Genomic DNA, 21,100 nt, shown 5'->3' with positions numbered 1-21,100 from the left:
TATATCATATTAATTACCAGAAATTGACAATCTTACATATGATTTCAGAGGGACTTGATTCGATAAATTTAATACATTGTGGAAAGTATGCAAGATTTATTGGGGAAATGGAAAGATTAGCAAAAGAACAAATAACATCAAGTCATGTATTTCTTTGATATTTAAAGGAAGATTGTCACTATGTATCATACATTTGTAGATTTTGTTTGGACTTACTTGGATTACAAATGCTTTTACTTTTGTTTTACGAATGCATTGAGGTATATTTATTACCATTAAATTATATATATATATACAGGAACAGAAGCACCTAATGAGGAATAGACGTGGAAATGATACTTTGCTGTTTTAACAGTTTCATCAAAATGTTTATAAACTTGCCACGTAGCCGTTCGAAGTCAAAATACAGTATTTCTTCACAAGAGTAGGGAAGTGAAAATTGAGGTTTAAGTCTTTCCGATCCACAAGCTGCAACTAAAGCTCAGATTCTTTTCTGCTTTAATTCTTCTAAATGTTCCTTATTGATAAGCAGCAAAACCTATAAATATATATATACCAGATAAGCTGAACAACATTCACTAAACATAAATAATTTAGATTTTCAATGTATTTAGAATAGCTGATAATGAATAAAGCTGAGCAGCAAGGTGAAATAAATTTGTTGAGCAGCCATATCTTGATATATTTGAATAGAATCTAGTAGGGAAATTGAAACATCTACATCATTAACTTCATCTAAGATATAGTGTATGATCTTTAGTGTTGCAATAAACTCTTCTTCTGCTAATCAGCAGAGAAGTTTAACACAATTAAGTTAACTGAGTATTTAGATCATATAAATCAACTACAGTATCAAAATATTTAGTAATTACAATTTAAATTAAGAGAGTTTTTCATACATTTATCTAACATTAAGTCTGAAGACATTTTAGACCATTCGATTATTAGCATCTCTCTCTATATATAGTGTCTACAAACGGAACTTTAAATAATAATATTATATAACACAGCAGTTGTTTTTTAAACTTTATTTTTTGCACGTTAACTAAGTTTTAAATCAGGCAATGTTTTAATTGAGCTATAAACAAAGATAACCCCTAACTTATCCAGCTTTTGAGTAAGAAAAATTTTGATTTTTAATTGAAAACAAACTTTAGGGAACTTTACGACTATAACTGAGGCAAGTTTCTTAGAGCAGTTAATTGGCTTTTAAATTAGCAGAGCATGTAAACACTTATCGAACTTTAAAGCACGAGAACAAGTTGGACTTTATTTAACTTTTAAATTAATTAATCTAAATATCTCTATCAGGTAAATAAACTTTATTTGTTTGTCTACTAATTTAAATATATTGAATGATCATGAAACATCAATGTTGTTTCATGTGATTAATAAATCGTAAGTACACTTGAAGTATAGAACCTTTGTTCATATTTAATAGACGTACAACTTACAATAAAAGTTATTTATACCATTGTTTGATTTTGTCAGATGATATCAAATTTTGGCTTAAAAATTGCTCTTTGTGCATTAATATATACATTCGTTGAACTTTTTGTTAGGAACTATGTACCCCCTCGGACTTGGGCTTGATCTAATCCATAGATTCAAATTATGTTGACAATATGATTTGCCAGATGTTTCCTGAAGCTACAGCCATGCTAATGGATGCACGTCTAGCAGGTCACATAGTGGATAAGTCAGTTTCTTTAATAGCTGATCAAAGACATTGGTAATTCGAGTTTATCAGCAATGACAAAAGGTGAATAAAATGTCTGTTGTGATGGCCAAATTGCGGCTACAAACATTTAGTGACAGAAAGAATAGATAAGCAGTTAGACAGGATGGTCAGTTTGAAACAGGATATTTACCTCAGCATCCTTCCTTGCGAAAAATTACTCAATTTATCTTTTTTTGGTTCCCCCTGTTTAACCCTCTGGTGGCAAAGTTGTGTTTGGAGCATGTTTTGCTAACGTATCTTGATCATCCTCAGAAGGCAGAATTAATGCTACAGAATACCTCAGAATCATTTTTATGAAGTGCATCAAGTGACACTTTATGTATACCCTGATGGGGATAGCCATATTTCCAAGACGACAATGATCTTGCATTTATTATAAATAAAACCTATTTTCCATTTATTTGCCCAACTCGTTGAATGGTATAAATCCTTTTGTAAAGCAGCAGTATCCTATTCATAGTTAGTAACACCAAATATCTTAAAATCATCGGCAAATTTAAGTAATTTATTAACTATTCCTTCATCTATGTTATTGATTTAAATCAAAAGGACAAAAGTACCCTATTTGTGACATTAATCCAGTGTGACTGAACTCCATTTACAATATCTCTTTGCTTTCTTCCATCTAGCTATTCTTCTATCCAGTCTTATCCCCGCACCTAAAGAGATGTTTGATGTGGCACCTTGTCAACAACTTTCTGAAAATCCAGATAACCAAATCTACACCATTATACTTAACTACCTGAGCAGCCTTTTTCAAATGTCAAAAGATTTGTAAAGCAAGGTTTTCATTTCATGTAAAAACATTGACTATCCCTTAAAATTCTAAACTTTGGTAAATTACTTTTCAAAGCATCTTTTTCAGATTTTCTAAAATATTTCTCACAGCTGACGTAAGACTATAATTACTGGGATAACTGCTATTACCTCCCTTTAAAGGTGGAGTGACATTAGTTAAATTTATATCCTTTGACACCTGCCCACTATTCACGAATTTACAAAAAAAACAAAAACAGTAGTAGCAAGTGTCTCACATATCCATTTTTTAATCTTCTTTAAAACTTTGGAGAAGTATTATTTGACCTAAGAGCATTATCATTTTTTTTATATTTCCCAATTTTTCGTAACAAGATCAGAATTAATGCAATCACTTTGTTCAAGCTTGCCCCCATTTATCTGCTGCTGAAAATGAGAAATACTGCTTAAATGTTCATTAGTAAAACATGGAGAAAAAACAGGATTTAATAACCCAGCCATCTCATAATTATCCAATATAAGCCTTTCTTTATCATTTCTCACTGCTAATACACTAACCCTGAAATTATGTTTACCCTTAAAGTAGTTTAAGAGAACCTTAATCTTAATTTTTGGTGTCCATAGCTCTTGGTTGACCAGTTTTCTTAAAGTTGTATAATTTTTTAAATCTTCTGTCATACAAGTCAATTTAATTCTGAGCAAAATTAAGTTATAGTCTTTCACTTTAAATGCCTTTATCAACCCCTTATACTTACTAATTAGTTTCTCTGACATAGATTTCCATAAAAATTGCATCTCTGCTAATCCCCTTTATTATATCTCTTGCTATAACAGTTATATCCTCCACCAGGGCAGTATAATTTGATTCGTTTTTTTTCTGTTTACCCCACAGACTATTTTATCCACATGCCTCATCAAGGAATCGCCTATAACTATAACCTCTTTATTATCCATATACATCTATGATCCTTTCGTTTTCTTTCTCTCCAATAGTTCCTCGTCTGCTCAAGCCAACGGCATAGGTTCATTGTAACTAAATTCACTACCTTTTAATCTAATAATACTCGTGATGAACCTCTTGCATGTAAAAGCTAAAGCTTCTCCTGAAATTCTGCTGCTATTTCCCACAATTTACCATTCTCTTTATCTATTGCCTCTATTTTAACTAGAATAATCTCCAACATTCCCTCCAATATACAAACTGCACATTTTCATTACTAGTACTGACGTTTCTGAACCAAACCACCGCAATGAATTTATTCAAAATAAATAAATTTACAACAAAGAATAAGCACATGTACTGTTATGTAACTAAAATAAGCAAAATCTAAAGTTGTTCTGAAAGAATTCCCTCGAAGACAAATATTGTGTCATCACAGATTTAATTATCAGTTTCTGTCAACGTTACATTGTAATGCAACAAAAGACTAGCAGAAACAAAACAATGTCATCAGAATATAATAATGTTTCTTTTAATATAATACTGCATAGACTAACATGCTTACCTTGTTATGTCATCAGAATATAATAATGTTTCTTTTAATATAATACTGCATAGACTAATATACTTACCTTGTTATGTCATCAGAATATAATAATGTTTCTTTTAATATAATACTGCATAGACTAACTAACATACTTACCTTGTTATGTCTACATGAGACATATGCATGTTTATCGACAGCCTGCTGCATACAGATGATTGCTGGAATAAGGTGACACAAATAATCCATGCAAAACAAACAACAGCGACACACTTAGCTAAATATCGACATTTGCAGCTTCTACTATAACATCAACATGTTAGAAAGAGTAATAGCTATATTAAATAGTGCCATATGTAGTGACAATAAATATTGAATACACACTCACAATTTCAGCTAAGTATAATAAACGGTACATAGAATCACCACTACTACCGTCGTCATCTGAAATGTAATGATGAACAATATGCGACTCAAGTAACGATATGCAATAGCACAAACGGGAACCTTTTATTAGGTGATTTCTTATTAATGTATTAGAAAATGCATGAGTTGTAGTTTTCAATTAATGCATATGGTAGGAAAATACTGGATTTTGTTTGTGACAGAAACTGAAATACTTAAAGTTTTCGTGGCATAACAAGATTATTGCAAAATTCCCGTGCAATCCTACACAACAGTAGATATCACTTCCAATAATTTTATAGTGGAGTCATAACAGGGATTTGTCAGTAAACTGTTAGCAGTATATCTCCAGCGTTATTTGTTTACTTTTTATGCGACCTCTATTTTTAGATTGCAAATTCTTAGTTTTTAATTACCTCGTTTGTTGGATTTGGTAACGCACAGCAACGGGCAAGCATATACTTAAAGGAAGACACAACCTACGCTAAGCGCCAATAGTATTTTACCAGCTTCGTGCCTTTTCATGTAATTACTTACTGAGCCAGAAGGGTTTTAGTCTGAGGTGTTGTGAACACGTGTTTAACACGCGTCGAGTACAAAGACAGCTGCTCATTACAACATGCATCTATTATGTATTTATAACCATGTACATCCACTTTCATTGAAGAGTAATCAACTTTTAAATACATTACAGGCATTTGCAGTGTTTCATATAGTACATCTGTTTAGGTTTTGATCCAACATACTTAGCCCGTTTTCCTGTAGTCTTGTGAAACAACGACATTAATAACAATACAAACAAAACGACATTAATAACAATACAAACAAATGAACATACTACGAGTTTTGTCTAACAATTGCGAAATAATTTATTTTGTTTATTAGTAATGTTTGGGTGATCTTAACTATTGAAAAAGAAAGTTTTGAGTTTTCTTTCAAGAATAAATCTACTATTTAAGGTGATTTTACCCAAATGTTATATTAGAGTTATTATGTTATTGTGATTCATGATTACAAAGTCACTGTTTTCAATTATTAAGCTAAAAAATGCTCAGTATTTCTTATTTTTTGAACACCACTTTTCTGTATTAAATTGTTTGCTGTTCTGTTATTTCATCTTTAAAATGTTACGGTTTCTTCTGTAAAACAGTTTGATATCCAGACATTTTTTTAAAACCCTACTGTTGCTTGTATTGAACATTCCGATATTTTGGTACTTTTTCCTCAATTTTTTTTCTATTAATTACTTTAATATTTTTTATTATGACAATTTATTTAATATAAGTATATGTAATCCTCAAGATGCTTCTTCTTCTTCTAAGTGTCTTTGTTTATTCTATTAAATATTTCGATGGTACATTATTTATTTCTATCTCTATTTATTCTGTTTAAATGTTTATATCCACCACGAATGTGACAATGATTTATACGTCCTTCTGCGGTCTCCAAAGGAATTATTATTGTTAAATTATTAAATTATTATTGTTAAATTACTAAGTGTCTACTATCTGGCTGGGAGAGCGGTAAGTCTATTGATTTACAACGCTAAAATCAGAGGTTCGATTCTTCTCCATGTACACAGAAGATAACTAAATGTGGCTCTGCCATAAGAAAAAACACACACACACACACACTGAATGTCTCAATGATTTTATTGAGGAAATCTGTCACCTATGTTTTGTTTTTGCTAATGATTGAATATTGTGTTCAGTGATCACAAATGGTGAAACTTGTCTTTGAGATCTAAGCAATCCAGTTGCTTGTTGTTTGGACCTTCTGATAATCTCCAAGAAAAGAGTCTGTATATTTTAACAGAACACAAGCCAACATGTTGTTGTCAGTTTTTGTTACAATTACACATTAATGAATTAAATTGTCCCCTGAAAATTGTGATAAATGACTGTTGAATTGTGTAAGAGTGGTTTCATTACTTGTAGATTCTTACTGCTTAGTTCCAAACTTTAATTAGTAGCTTCAATAAACTAAGGATGGTCAAACATGTCTTTCCAGCCTAGTGCATCTTCTACATTTAGCCCTACGCTGAAAGTGACAGTAACCTTAACTAAAACATTCACCTTCACAAGGACACGTGAGGTAGCAGTGTGTAATATAAAAACTCAGCTATTTGGTCAAATGTCTTGAATGTTTTATTTTTATTTCTATGAATGGCACTAGTGAAGAAACAGATAAAAAAAAACAGATGGATATACTACCAATCTTTCACCCTGTAAATGTTCATATGATCACAGTATTTATTGATCGTTTGTTCAAATTTGCACAAAACTATTCTAGGGGTACTTGCCTTAACTGTCCTTAATGCAGAAATGATAGACACTTGCAGCCAACTCATTGTCACATAATAACGCTCTTACTACTGAAATGGTTATACCTGGTGACAAGATTCGAATTGACAGTAAGCTACGTACCCTAACCACTAGGCCATGCCATTTTTGATTGCTGAGTTTTCGTAACAGAAATTTTCTTTCTGTCTATAGGCAAGAGAAAGTTGCTTTAATCTGTTCTGTAATAGATTGGTCGCCACTAATGACGTACATTATATTAGTCGTGCTCTTACAGACAGGATATGAACTTTTATGGTTAATATTGTTCATATTCAAAAGCACAATACAAGAGGATTATTACATACATTCTAACTGTGCAAACAGCATTTGGGTATCCAACTGAAACTTATTCTGTATTTCGTCTGTCTCCATAAACTACTAGTATTAATGTCCATCCCGAAAATTGACAGAATCAGCTGATCTTGTGATAGTTTATTGCTATTTTATATTATTTGGAATTAAGCTCAAAGCTGCACAATAAGCTGTTTGTGTTCTGCTCATCATAGGTATCGAAACCCGGTTTCTAGCGTTGTAAGTCCGCACACATACCACTGTGCTACTTGGGGGGGGGTATTAAAGTTTTCATCTCGATCCAGGACGTAATAGTTTAAAGTTGCTTTGGCTTAAATCAGTTTCGTAGTAGTTTGATAACATATAAGGTATTCGTTATTTCAAGTAGTCCTAAGAAAAGTACCTGAAATAGTCACAAACGTGGACGTCCCTGTGAGGGTATCTTCACCTCGATATGTATTAATTAGTAATTAACATTGTTTGAAATGTCCTATTGATCTTTTCCTCCAATCTGTTGGATCCAGATCCTTGGTAAGTAATCAGTCTATACTCTATTCACACTCAAACCTTCTGTCAATCTCAGCAAGGTTTTCAAGGTGTTAGGTACGTTAATCAGCTTCACGAAGTATACATTCTCATTCACCTAATGTAAGTGTGTCCAACTAAATCAAAATATCTGTATTTATTATTGTTACACAAGCCACAAATGGATAAAGTATCTTTGAACAATTTATTTCATAATACCAAATTCAAATCATTATACCAACTAGAAAGACAGCATTATTATCCATTCAAGACCACTGTTTGTAAGCTTATTTTTCTAGAGTAATTTTAATTTTGTGACTTATAGAAAAATATTATATTGGTTTCTATTGGTGTAAGTCCGCTGACATTCCGCTGTGTTACGGGGGGAGGTTTTCCAGATAAACCCACTACAAAACACAACGAAGAGGGATAATCAACTTTAAAATCTACAGCAGCCATCCTCTAATGATTATAAAACTGAATAAAGTAGAAAATTTAGTAATGGTGAAAAACATGCCAAATTAGTATAATTTTATTGCTAAACATGAAAAATACATTTCCAGCAACAGTTCTTCATCAGATTTTTACACTTAATGACAAAGCCTGAGACAAGACCCAGATTCAAATTCTTGGAGTAGCTGTCCTGTCAATCAACTTCCAGTATTAGTGTTAGAGTTACCAAGGACGAGAATTAAGCATAATGTTTTGTCAGAGGATGTAATGATCTGTTAACAGCAAAGTCATTATCCAAGTCTGACAAGAAAAGAAAATTCCCCAAACAGGATTTACTAGGACTCAATCACTTCAAGAGGCAGAGGGAAAACCTATAACTTTAAGTTAGTTCCCAAGAATAATATAAAAGAGTTGAATCCACACATAGTTACCATCAGTATCAAACTCCACAGGAGTACTGATAATGATAACCAAATATTTCACTCTTGAAACTCTACTAAGACTGTATATATTTGAATTCCAAGTATTGCATGTTTAGTAACGAGATGTACCACATGTTTTCTACCCCTTTTAGTTTAAAAGATTATTTTTTTTTTTTTCACTATAATACCAAGATTAGAAGTTAGTATTGATCAAGCAACCGGTCAGTTTTAACTGTCCCTACGGAATAAATGTGGTCAAGCGAAAATTAGGCCCATTTTTTCTGGTTCTTTACAAGGATAACAATGTTGTTATTTACTTTTTTTTTCTAATAACACGCTGAGTTATCCTTGTCTGTAAATCGGACAGTAGTTGCTAGTGGACTCGTATTAGGTATTTACTGCGCATATGATCTAACAGGCACCAATTTTTCTTGTCTTGAAAACTGGAGGACTTGTCATATTTAAAAGTGTTCAAGCGTGAGAGGACAGAACTTATGCAGGTTTTACACAGAAAGTACTTCGAATTACGTATCTGTTGAAGTTTGCTAGCGAGCAAATAGTGTACAAGTTGCCCCACAAGATTACAGAGCATGGGTTTTTATTTAAAGCACGAGGTTCACTCTTGCTAGTTAGTAATGGTAAGTCAAGAATTAAGTTTGTTGCGTTACGTATTTACTTGGAGACACTATTTGTTTGTGATTCTTTTTCTTTTATATATTAGCATAAGTTATAGGGTAACAACATCACACAAGCAAGAGCATATTACCTAATAAAGTCTTTGTTACTTTTGCTAGTTACAATTTTTTTCTTATTTGTAATGCATATATAAACACAGTATTACTTACCTTCTATTGTATAATAATGTCTTTTTCTCCTATTTCGTTCTTGTGGCCCAATCGCCATACCCGTCGGGAAACTCAGGGGCAAACGAAATTCTCGAACCTCCTGTTTATGCGGGCCCGAACTTCCATGCTTCGCCGGAAATCCCCGACATACCACTACACGTACGGTATTCTATTTCGGTGACTTATAATCTGCTTTACGTGTCACCACAATGTTGTAATTTTGTACTTTTATGTATTTTATAACTCAACAAAAGAAGTGACATTGCAAAAAAAATAAAATAAAAGAGCTTCTACAAGACATACATGGCAAGATATTAAATGTAGGAATTTCATGAAGGTTTATTACTTACTGTGTTATTCATTTGTACATAAAGCACTGGCTGCTTAAGAGACTTTGTGACTTTACTTCTCTCTTTTGATAGTGAACTTTTGGATTAAAATTCATTGGAGCTGATCTGTTTGTTTGTTTTGAATTTCGGGCAAAGCTATACGAGGGTTATCTGCGCTAGCCGTCCCTAATTTAGTAGTGTAAGACTAGAGGGATGGCAGATAGTCATCACCACCCACCGCCAACTCTTGGGCTACTCTTTTACCAACGAATAGTGGGATTGATCGTCACATTATAACGCCTCCACGGCTGAAAGGACGAGCATGTTTGATGCGACCGTGGTTCGAACCCGCGACCCTCGGATTACGAGTCGAACGCCTTAACACACTTGGCCATGTCGGGCCAGGAGCTGATCTAATGCTCAACGTTAAAAAAAATCACTTTTTAATAAAGCAACGATTTTTGTACACAGTTCTAAAAACGAGACTGTTCTTAGTCTAAAAATTACAATAAAATTATAAATAATTTACTGTACAGCACAAAATAAAAAAATGACAAAACTGGAAAAGTCTTATACACTCAACATGTTTCGACGTGTTTTACTGAAGATGGCAGAGTAAAACATGTCGAAACACGTTTCTAGTCTCATAGATTTTTTATATTTTACAGAATTTTTAGGATTGTGTATAAAAATTATTGTTTTATTAAAAAGTGAGTTTTAATATGAAGTTTTGGAGTTTTAAAGGTTAAATATTAAGTCCAATAGGAAATGTAATCACAAGTCAACGTAGCAAAACACTAAATCGATACAGTTAAAGCGAAAGACGAAAACTGGTACTGTTATTTTTACAAAAAAGTAATTAAAACCAGTTGAAAAAAAAACAACTAACATTTATCTTAATTTTTGCTTAAAATTGCTGGTGGGCGGAAACGGCATTAACATTGAACATCACTGTCAGTATAACTACATTTATTTAGTAAAATGTTTCTCTTGTGAACTCATGCTACAAATATTAAATTATCGAAAAATATAATTCTTCAGTCGATCACGATTTTGCGTCTTCCTGCTGTGCACATGTGTGTAATATAAGGATAAATAAATTAAATAGAACGTCCGTAAATCATAGTTTTAGATACACACGAACCTTTGAGACGTGCATGGGAAATTCCTGTGACGTCATGTGCACTGAAAAGCTTTCAGAGACAGTCGAGATGCACGAGCTTGAACAGGCTATGTAATTCAGCATGACTTAGTATATCTGAGTCTTAAATCAGTTCCTGCATTATACGGAGTTTACTGAATGAATTTCCTCAACCTCAGGGAGACTTTAAAGTTATTGTTAACTTAATATATACCATCCTTACACTATCGTCTCTAATACAGTTACTGAATATACGTAGGCGTGAATGAACATATTTCATATTATCACTCTAATAAATCAACCAACTGCACCTGTGTCGATAGTTTGAAAACTAACGGACTACAGGCTTTTGGTACAGAATACAAAGATACTCAAGTTTACAATGCGAACAAATAATAGTGCACGAGTGCATCATACAACATTACATGGATTTACAGTGAAACACATAATGGCGTACGAGTGCAAGATATAACAATTTCTGGATATGGCGCGTTATATAAGAATATTTGAAACCACGAGAGAAAACTAACAGTACCCAGCTTGAAATACTGAAATGCATCTGGGTTGGAGAGTGCAGAAACTATTACAGTCTGTGTTCACTGTACGATAGCTAACAGTTAACTAACATTCTAACTCCTCGAGTCTGCACGATAATTATTATTAAATCCATTAAAGAGAAAATATAACGCTACTCACATTTCTAGAAAATAGTCTATAGTTTATAGCTCAGTGGAACAACAATGAAAAATTCGTCGTTGATCAATTAAGAAAAAAAAACTTATTCCTGAGACCATTCAGTAATCGCTAACAATATTTCCAACCGCATTCAAACTCGTGATCTGACAACGATTCCCGTGAGGTTTGGTTTGTTTGGAAGCGCCTTAGCCACCTGGCCATGACGGTCATCCCGTTAGGTGGATAATTTCCTTGTTTATTTCCGGATATTTGTGCAAAGTTAATTTAGGGCTAACTGCACCCCAATATTGAACTGATATACTAGATGAAAGACGACTCGTCAAAAGTACTCACCACCCACACTTGAACTGTTGTTGTTTGACCAATTAGTGGCATATTGTAGACATTTTTATTATAGTTTTGGGGCAGTAACAGAGATTGAACGATGGATTAATAGTGCCGCAAGCTAACTTTTGAGCCATAATTGGTCATCCAAAGAGGAACAAATATCCATGTTTAAAGTACGACAAGGGCTTGTAATTACCATCATACAACGACAGAGAGTAGCACCTGGTACCTAAGTACGACAAGGACTGAAAGTAGCTAAAATTACACTGCCACAAATAATTAGCTCTATTTGTGTAAGTTGTACGATAACAAATAGTAGCCGTCATTACTGTCACAGTGACAGTGAGCATAACCTGACGTTAGAGTAAGACCAGTGGCTTAGCCAAGTTTTTTCACTTGGGGGGAACGGGGGCAGAACATTTTAAGGGGTGCCAATAACTTGAAAAGCTGAAATTGATCTAATTTTTAAGTAAAATGGTCAATAAAACAAATCGAATAAAATGTAATAGTGTTTATAGAACTTTATTTTTTATTAACTGATACCAAACGAGTTTATCATATATAAAAGCAAAAGCAGGTTAATTAAATGTTAATATGTATCAAATTTATGATATATGCCAACAAGATTTGAAGACACAATTTTCTTTTTGAAAAAAAAATTATGTAATATACGAACAACGATACAAATTTAATTTTTTTTTTTTCAAATAGTACTCCAAACCGAAACGGCATGGCCAGGTGGTGAAGGCACTCGACTGGTAATCTGAGAACCGCGGGTTCTAATCCTTGTAGCACTAAACATACTCTTTCATCCTTTACATTGTGACGGTAAATCCCACTATTTGTTGGTAAGAGAGTTACCCGAGAGTTGGCGGTGGGTGGTGATGAGTAGCTCCCTTCCCTCTAGTCTTATACTGCTAAATTAGGGACGGCTAGCGCAGATATTCAAACCAACTGAACTTTTAATTTAAAAAATTATTATCCGCATATATTTATTTAATTATTATCAATTTAATTACAACAAGTACCTGGTTTTTCTTAACTATTGGTAGCGGGGAATTCTGTAAAAACTAAAACAGATAACATATTCACTACATAAACTTCGATCAAGTATACAATAGTATTTAGTCCTATAATTTATTTTATTCGCGTGCAGATATTCGCTCAGTTTATTTGTTTTTCACTAAACACAAAGTTACACATTACAACAAACTATCTGCGCTGTGCCCTCATCAGGTAAAGTTTTGTAAGAATTTAAAGTGCATGCTGTTCACCAGTTGACTTCAATTTGGCTGTTAGCTCAAAATTAGGGATGACGAGTGGAAATATTTGTTTTTTTAGCTTCGAGTGAATGACCCCACCCTCGTGCGTTATGAAAGTAACAATAAAACTCCAATATTAAAAAAAGGCTCAGATTTCAGTGGAAGAAAGAAGACTGGTAGCAAGTTAATACCAAGAAAAAGCTTAGAATTATCCAGGAGGAAGTTTACTGGACCCACCAAAATCTTTCACACGATAAAGAGTATTTCTGTATAGATAAGATATCAGTCAATTTTGATTTTAGAAGTTCTTTCCATTAACTTATAAAAACTGTAAGCTTTTAACTCCTTAAATTGTTGTGAAGTGATTGCAAATTGACTATAACATTATAACACCCCTACGGCTGAAAGGACGAACCTATTTGATGTGAGGAGGATTCACACCCCCCCACCTTTACCTTAACCTTACGAGTCGAGCGCCCTAACCCCATGGCTATAATCTCTGTTTGATAAACTTTTGAATTCTTGTGTTTATTTTATTTTGCGTGTGTGTGTTTTTCTTATAGCATCTGCTGGGCCTGGCTTGGCCAAGCGCGTAAGGCGTGCGACTCGCCTTACATGCTCGCCCTCCCAGCCGTGGGGGCGTTATAATGTGACGGTCAATCCCACTATTCGTTGGTAAAAGAGTAGCCCAAGAGTTGGCGGTGGGTGGTGATGACTAGCTGCCTTCCCTCTAGTCTTACACTGCTAAATTAGGGACGGCTAACACAGATAGCCCTCGAGTAGCTTTGTGCGAATTTCCAAAACCAAAAAAAAAACCAAACCAAGCATCTGCTGCGTCTCCCGAGGGGAATCGAACCCCTGATTTTACCATTGTACATTCGAAGACTCACCGCTGTCCTAGTGGAGGACCTTATTTTGCGTCCGCTTACTGGAGGTTGAATTGCTGTAACATTTTATCTGTGGCATGGATGTGAAGTATTTTATTTTTTCTGGTATTTTTCAGCTTAAACGTGATTATTTTACAGCATTTTGATTCAGTGAAATTGTAATTCTGTTATTATTGCTGTTTAGATTGTGTATGTTTAATTACATCGTTTCCGTTTGCTTTGATTAGTATTTTAATTTATTTTGAACAGTAACAGCGTTATTTGTTGTGTGTATTTTGACTGTTTGGAATATGAAGTTTTGCTTAGCTTTTGGTACGTCTTGCTCTTTTATGCACCTTAATGTCATGGTTCAATTAGCAACAATCGATACTCAGTGATGTACGGTATGCTAGTTCAGACAACTAACAATCGATACTGATAGAAAACAGTTCATCAGTTTTCGTTTTAAAGTCATTTCTAGAAGACACTGTATCTGTATATTTTTGTATGTATGGCAAAACTACTATGGCTACCCGCCACGGATCATAATTTTAAATTATTAACCAAAAAGACGTCATCGTACCATCCACCATTCACACTGAGGGATTCAGTGTCACTCTTATAACACATCCACAGCTATGCAGCAGATAGTTTGTATGCACGGATTCGAATCCCGTTTGTCAGCTCTGAAATATAGAGCTCAACAACAGGGCCAGCCCCCACCTTTCAGAAGAGCTAAATAGAAATCCGAGAAAAGCTTTGCAATTTCCAGAAAGTCAACACTACAGTTCTTTTGTGTGTATTTATATATAATCAAAGCTAGTTTATATTTCTAGATTTTAGCTTTTAATAGATGTAGCAGTTCACACATAACTTTTAAAAAAGTACCCTGAATTTTTTTTTATTTTTCTAGTAATTGACAGATTTAAATTACCTAAATTTTCCTCGTTGATTTATTATTTAGTCACAACAATTCAAGAAATTTACTTACACCCCTTTGTAAATATGAAACTTTCATGGGATTCCAGAATGACTGTGCTATAATAATTCTTATCTATTGATTTCAAGTAAGAAAACAGTAATTTCTGTGTGTAAATATTTGTGCTTATTTTTTAAAATTCAATTTCATTCCAGTGCCGTTTTTAACGCTGGTATTATTGTGTCAATAGAAAGAAAGATTTTTTTTTTTTAAGTATGAATAGCCAGTTTGTATCTAAAAGTGTTGTATTTTGTTTAATCTAACAATTCATACTCTACCTGTTGGACTTCTGTATATGTTGACCATGCAGGTATACAGAAAATAATACCAATAAAAGTTTTATATTGTGAAATTTCCTTGTCTCTCACTTAGTTTTAAATACATTCAATGCTTACAAATTGTCCAATCCTGTTGTATTAGTCACTTCTCGTAATGGACCAAGTGCAGCACAATGGCGGGCTGTTACCGTAAACAAATATAGAAATAACACAATACACACTTTGAGGCCATTAGTATGTTATTATATTGACGTTTAAATTCAACTGTTTTGTCTGACAGGAGTTGGCGATGAGTGGTGTTAAAACACTGTTATTTCTTTAGTCTGTAACTTCAGAATTAGGGATAGCTAGCTTGTAATGAAGTACGCTGCCTATCAATCAAATTCTACGGCTCTCTGGTTATTGCTGAAGTTCCACTTTATCACAAAGTATCTGACGTCTGGACATCATATCAAAATATAGATACATCTGAACGACAATGATCATTGTCTAGTACCTTAATATGACAATAAATAATACAATGAACATTACCTAGCACTTTAATATGATAATAAATAATACAATGAACATTACCTAGCACCTAGTGTAATAAATACTCAGAACATTACATAGCACCTAGTGTAGTAAATACTGTGAACAGTGCCTGCTACCATACAGGCACAACAAACATAAGCTGGTATTTTATATCATTACAAATAGCGATTACCAGCTGATGTTTTGTAGCAGCAATGAATTCTAAGTTGCATCACAAATTGGCATCAAATAATGTCTGCAATAATCAAAAGTGCCTTGTATACCACTATGATGAGACAATCTACACTATAAGGAGACAACAAACAGAAACAATCACTATAGGAAGACGACAAACAGAATCTGACACCCCAAAGAGACAACAGGCATAACCTGACAGCACAATATGACAACAAATAGTACCTGAAAGCCCAGGAAAACGGCAAACAAAACCATTTACGTCAGAGACACAACATACAGTATCTAACACTACAATGTGATAACAAAGATAACCTGACACTAGAGTGTGACAACAAATAGTACCTGACACTACAGTGCAATAAAAAAATATAACCTGACACAACAGTGCGACAACAAACAGTACCTGATATTGTAGTGCAATAACAAAACACTACATACGCTTAAACCTATATTGTATATATTTAAATAATATTGATTAGTATTTAACATAATTATTCCTGAACATGAATGTAACAGCTATAGATCAGAGGTAGAACTTATTGTATTGTTTATACAAGATTTGGAACACTTGTAAAAAAACACTGGCTTTTAAAGTCGCAATTCACAAACCTGGGTCAATATGGTATAAATTAACAAAGAGAGTTCACGAAGCTCCTTATTTAAAAATGTCAATCAGTAGTAGAGCAATTAAAAACATGGGCCTATGCAATACCCATTTAAATATGTCATAAGAATAACCACTAACAGTGATTTTTTATAGTTAATTAAAAATAATGGGTCATTATAGAGTAGAACTTATAGAACACGGTCTTAACAGCGTCGATTTAAGGTATGGGTAATTACAATAACCCTTGTAAATAGAGGACATCAGAACAGCAATTAAAAAACACGGGTCTTTAGAGACTAGTTTGAAATATTTGTCACTAAAGTAACCATTAAAACATGTTTCATAAAAGTAGAAGTTAAAACACGGGTTATTAGAGAGTCCATTTGAAATATGGGTCATTAGAGTAGTAAGTAGCTCATAAGCGTAAATCTTTACAGCACCAATTAACAAGCACGGGTGTTTTTAGAGTATCTTTAAATGATATTAACCATTGTACAACGTCAGTCGCAAAAACAAACCCTAACGGCACAAATTAACTAAATACAGGACCTCAAGGTATTAACTGAAATAAAACTCGAATCTTTAATATTCATAAATACAATAGATAAGTAAAAAAATGATAATACAAGACAGTAACTTATAATGAAGGTATTTCTTTGCTACACAACAAACAATTCTCGCCAACAGATAACCGTCTAAGAGCAGTGATACTCAATGTGTTAATTAATTAACGTTTCTACAACGGAAAAATTAAAGTCTGTTTTACCAGTATAAACTTAGCGGATGTACTTGTGTCATGACATTTGAAATTTGATATTATTAAGATTATTTTATAAACGTTTAGAATATTATAATGTGGGACATGTTTATTGGAATAAGGTATATGTGAACATCTGAACACGACAGTGTAAGAATACACCTGAGAGAATGTGTCGTTCTCAGTAAAGCACGCATTAGTTTATAACGTTGGGTGTAAAAACTTACGCACTTATAGATGAAAACCTGAAACAATGAAATATTATGTACAGTTGCTAAACTTTGTCGATCTACATATTTTAATAGAAGCAGCTTAAGGATGTAAATAAAACACGATATAATCATTTGTATATATGATGCGTATAGTAATGGTTAACAAAAATAATACAAGTTTTCTTGAAAATTCAAACTTAAGCCTTTTTTAATATATCACCACAAAGGAACCTATTTACTTATTATAATGATTGTAGAAGGTCGTTATTTTATCAACAAACACCAGTTTAATTTCTATTCCAGTCAGTTTACGCAGGTATCTCATTCCTGTACTTTTAATATGGATACCCGTAAGTGACCGTGCAGGAGGTGTTCAGAAGACGGGTCTTCTACCTTTAATCGAAGGGAACGTGTACACACAATAAGGCAGGGTAAACTCGGTGCCAAGATAAAAACCATAAATAACTAGCAGGTAAACGACCTAGGCCCCACAGCAAGTTATGCTGTGTCACTGCTGCTTAACGTAAAGTTGTTCGGCTAAGCGACCGGGCGTTCCCTGAAAGCCGAGTGAATTATGTCCTCAGCGATACGTCTAGTGAAATCTCTCTTGTACCGGCCTAACCTGCACATTGAGTCACTGTAGCAGCGTTGCTCTTGACCAGACGAGGAGCGTCTACTTTTGGAACCGCTACACGAGTAATTGTTTCGTGATGTATCTCATATATTTACTGAAGTTTGTTTTCTGTTACGCAAGATCATTCTATATGATGTTCGTGGAATCATTTCTGCAGTTATTTGAACTGTGCTAGTTTCCCTACCGTAGGTCTCTGAGACATATGAGATCGTTTTGAGTGGTGTATGTGGTAACAATGTTGAACTGTGCCAGGTTTATAAAGTTATTTTGTAATATATGCTAGATCTTTCTTCATGATACATGTATTAACAAACAGTACTGTAGTTATTTGAACTGTGCCAGCTTTATACTGAAGTTCTGAGATATGTCAGATCTTTCTGCATGTTATGTGTGTTAACATTACTGTAATTATTTAAACTGTGCCAGATGTGTATTATAATTCGGTGAGATAAGTCAGATTAATATTGTACTTTCTTCAGCTATGCCAATTCTTTAGTGTCATTCTGTGAGATACGTCAGATTCGTGAATGAAGTGTGTGATTACAATTACTATAATAATTTGAACTATGTCAGTTCTCTACTGTGGTTCTGGTAGATCGTTGTGATTGATGTATGTGACAATAATGCTGTAATTTCTTGAGCTGTGACAGTTTTGTTAAATTGTTCTGTAATTTATATAAATGTTTCTAGAGTTTCATAAAATATTTCAGTTTTACCACATTCCCCGGAGTTTTGTCCTTCAAATAAACACGTAGAAACTTCACTGTACTTCCGTTAGGTTTCGCACGTCGTGCTCTACTTCAAAGACGCACGTACAAACTTTACGTTAGTTTGACGAGATATGTTAGCTGTAACCCCAGTAAAGTTTACTTAGTTCTGTCATTCTGCATGACCTGGCTGATATCAATAATGTAGTTCTCTAACGTATAAACTAGAGATTTACATTTTCAACAACTAATAAAAACTTCTGATAAATGTAAAGTTTCTGACAATATTACATCAATCACACCATACCTGCATTACACAATGTCGAAGAGGCCTTTCGTTTGTACCAGTGCTCTTCAGGTCAGTTGATGTACGAAAGATATTATAGTGATTATGATGCTACTTAGGAACACCACAGTAACCTGAGAGATGTGTAACACCTCTACTTTTGTTAACCTAGATCAAATACATTTTTGTAGTTAACGTGTACATTGGAGTAGCATAGTCGGCCAGTGGTTCGAGTTTAAATTGACATTAATATGGTTCCATAAGGTAAGCTAACAATTAGTATAGTTTTGTGGCTTATGATAAACTTTGCGTTTAGGCGCATAAAAATGTAATTGTTATAGTTTAGTAAGATGTATAAGAACTGGTAATTTATTGTAGTTAGATCTTATAATTCTGGCTTTATTAATATGTGACAATCTTTCACTTTTGTTCTGTCAAGTCTAAAATATATTTTCTACAGTTTACATGCATTTCAGAAATGCATTGTGATTCTACAAGATAAGTCAAAAAGTCATTATAAATACGTAACGTATGTCAAAACTCACAGGTGGCTGTGTAATGTAAGTTACAACATTTATTCTGGTTCCGTAATGCAAGTAAGAATTTTACGAATAGTCCATTTTGTATGATAGTAACTTAATGAAATCCCGTGAACTAGCATCAGAATCACCGTGGTTATGTGTTAAACGTGAGAACTTATCTGTTGCTCCACAATGAAAGGTTGAGCTTCGTTACAACTTATAACTTGAGTCAGACCTTTGTTGTACTTCTGTAATGTTAGATGTAATTTCATTGTAATTTTGTAGTGTAGTTTCGTAATTTCAATCAGGCATCCTCTCTGGTTCCGTAATGTAAGTCAACGATGTAATGTACGTTTGTAATGTAAGTCACAACTTAATACTGAATTCTTATTGTAAATCGAGAATGTACTTTAGTTCTACAATGAAATTTAAAATATTACTGTGGTTTGTAATGCAAATCAGGACTTCACGTGGCTCTGCAATATAAACTAGGACTTTAAGTGATTTTGTAATGTAAATCAGGACTTTACGCTATTCCGTAATATGAGTCCTAAGTACACTGTGGTTCTGTAGCGTATCTTGAAGAGGATTTTGTTTGTTTTCTTAATTTTGCGCAAAGCTACATAAGGTTTATCTGCGTTAGCCGTCCCTAATTCAGCAGTGTAATAACTAGAGGAAATGCAGCTAGTCATCAATACCACCGCCAACTCTTGGGCTACTCTTTTACCAACGAATAATGGGATTGACCGTCACATTATAGAGCCCCAACTACTGAAAGGGTAAGCATGTTTGATATGACGAGGATTCGAACCCACAACCCTCAAATTACAAATCGAGCGCCTTAGCCACCTGGACGTGCTGGGACTTTGAAGAGAGAATGATGCCAAGCCTATATATAATATAATATGATGGCGAAACTGGGACAAAATCCATAATATGACAATAAATTTAACCAGTCTATACAATTCTGGTTTAAAAAAATCAAGTGGAATAACAACAGTATTATGACGATTTGGTCTAACTTTACAAGAACTGAAACGTGAATATATATATTATAATGTTATAGAATGACCGCCTTCTTTTAATTCATGATAGGAACAGTGAGCACAAAATAACAAATCTGATAAGATAAGTGAATGAAAAATCATACTAAGCTATATTTATATGATACGGTGGAAATTTAAAAGAGAAATACAGCTACAAACTAATTCCCATTTTTATGGTCGGAGAAGTAAGTTCTAAGTCACACAGCTGTTTCTGCCTAGAACTGACTGATTCCGAAGTCTGACTGGTTTTATCTACTTTCTTCTTGACGACTCAGACAGTCGTTGGTCCTACAGCATCCAGACAGTTAAATGAAATCAGTGTCAATTTATAACTTATGTCATAATTGATGGTAAGGTTTCATTTTGAATACTAATATGATAGTAATTCATTTCTTGCTTGATGTGTTTACCTACACACCTGTCTGGCTAGCTAGTCAGATTGAAACCCCACTAAACCCGTCAGAACCCACCTACCTT

General features: G+C 33.7%; 1 long non-coding RNA gene across 1 annotated transcript in view; it reads right to left on the bottom strand.

The window, feature by feature from the left end:
• Positions 1–243: 243 nt before the first annotated feature.
• LOC143232517 (uncharacterized) overlaps positions 244–21,100 on the bottom strand; it is a 73,973-nt gene continuing 53,116 nt past the window's right edge. Inside the window, exons 2-3 of the long non-coding RNA XR_013017566.1 lie at positions 9,265–9,417; positions 244–538 (exon numbers count right to left, since the gene is read on the bottom strand). This is a non-coding gene — a long non-coding RNA (uncharacterized LOC143232517). The remainder of the gene's footprint in view (positions 539–9,264; positions 9,418–21,100) is intronic.

This window comes from Tachypleus tridentatus, chromosome 11 (genome assembly GCF_004210375.1).
Source record: "Tachypleus tridentatus isolate NWPU-2018 chromosome 11, ASM421037v1, whole genome shotgun sequence".
Classification (NCBI taxonomy): Eukaryota; Metazoa; Arthropoda; class Merostomata; order Xiphosura; family Limulidae; genus Tachypleus; species Tachypleus tridentatus.
This window is presented reverse-complemented; position numbering and strand designations above follow the sequence as displayed.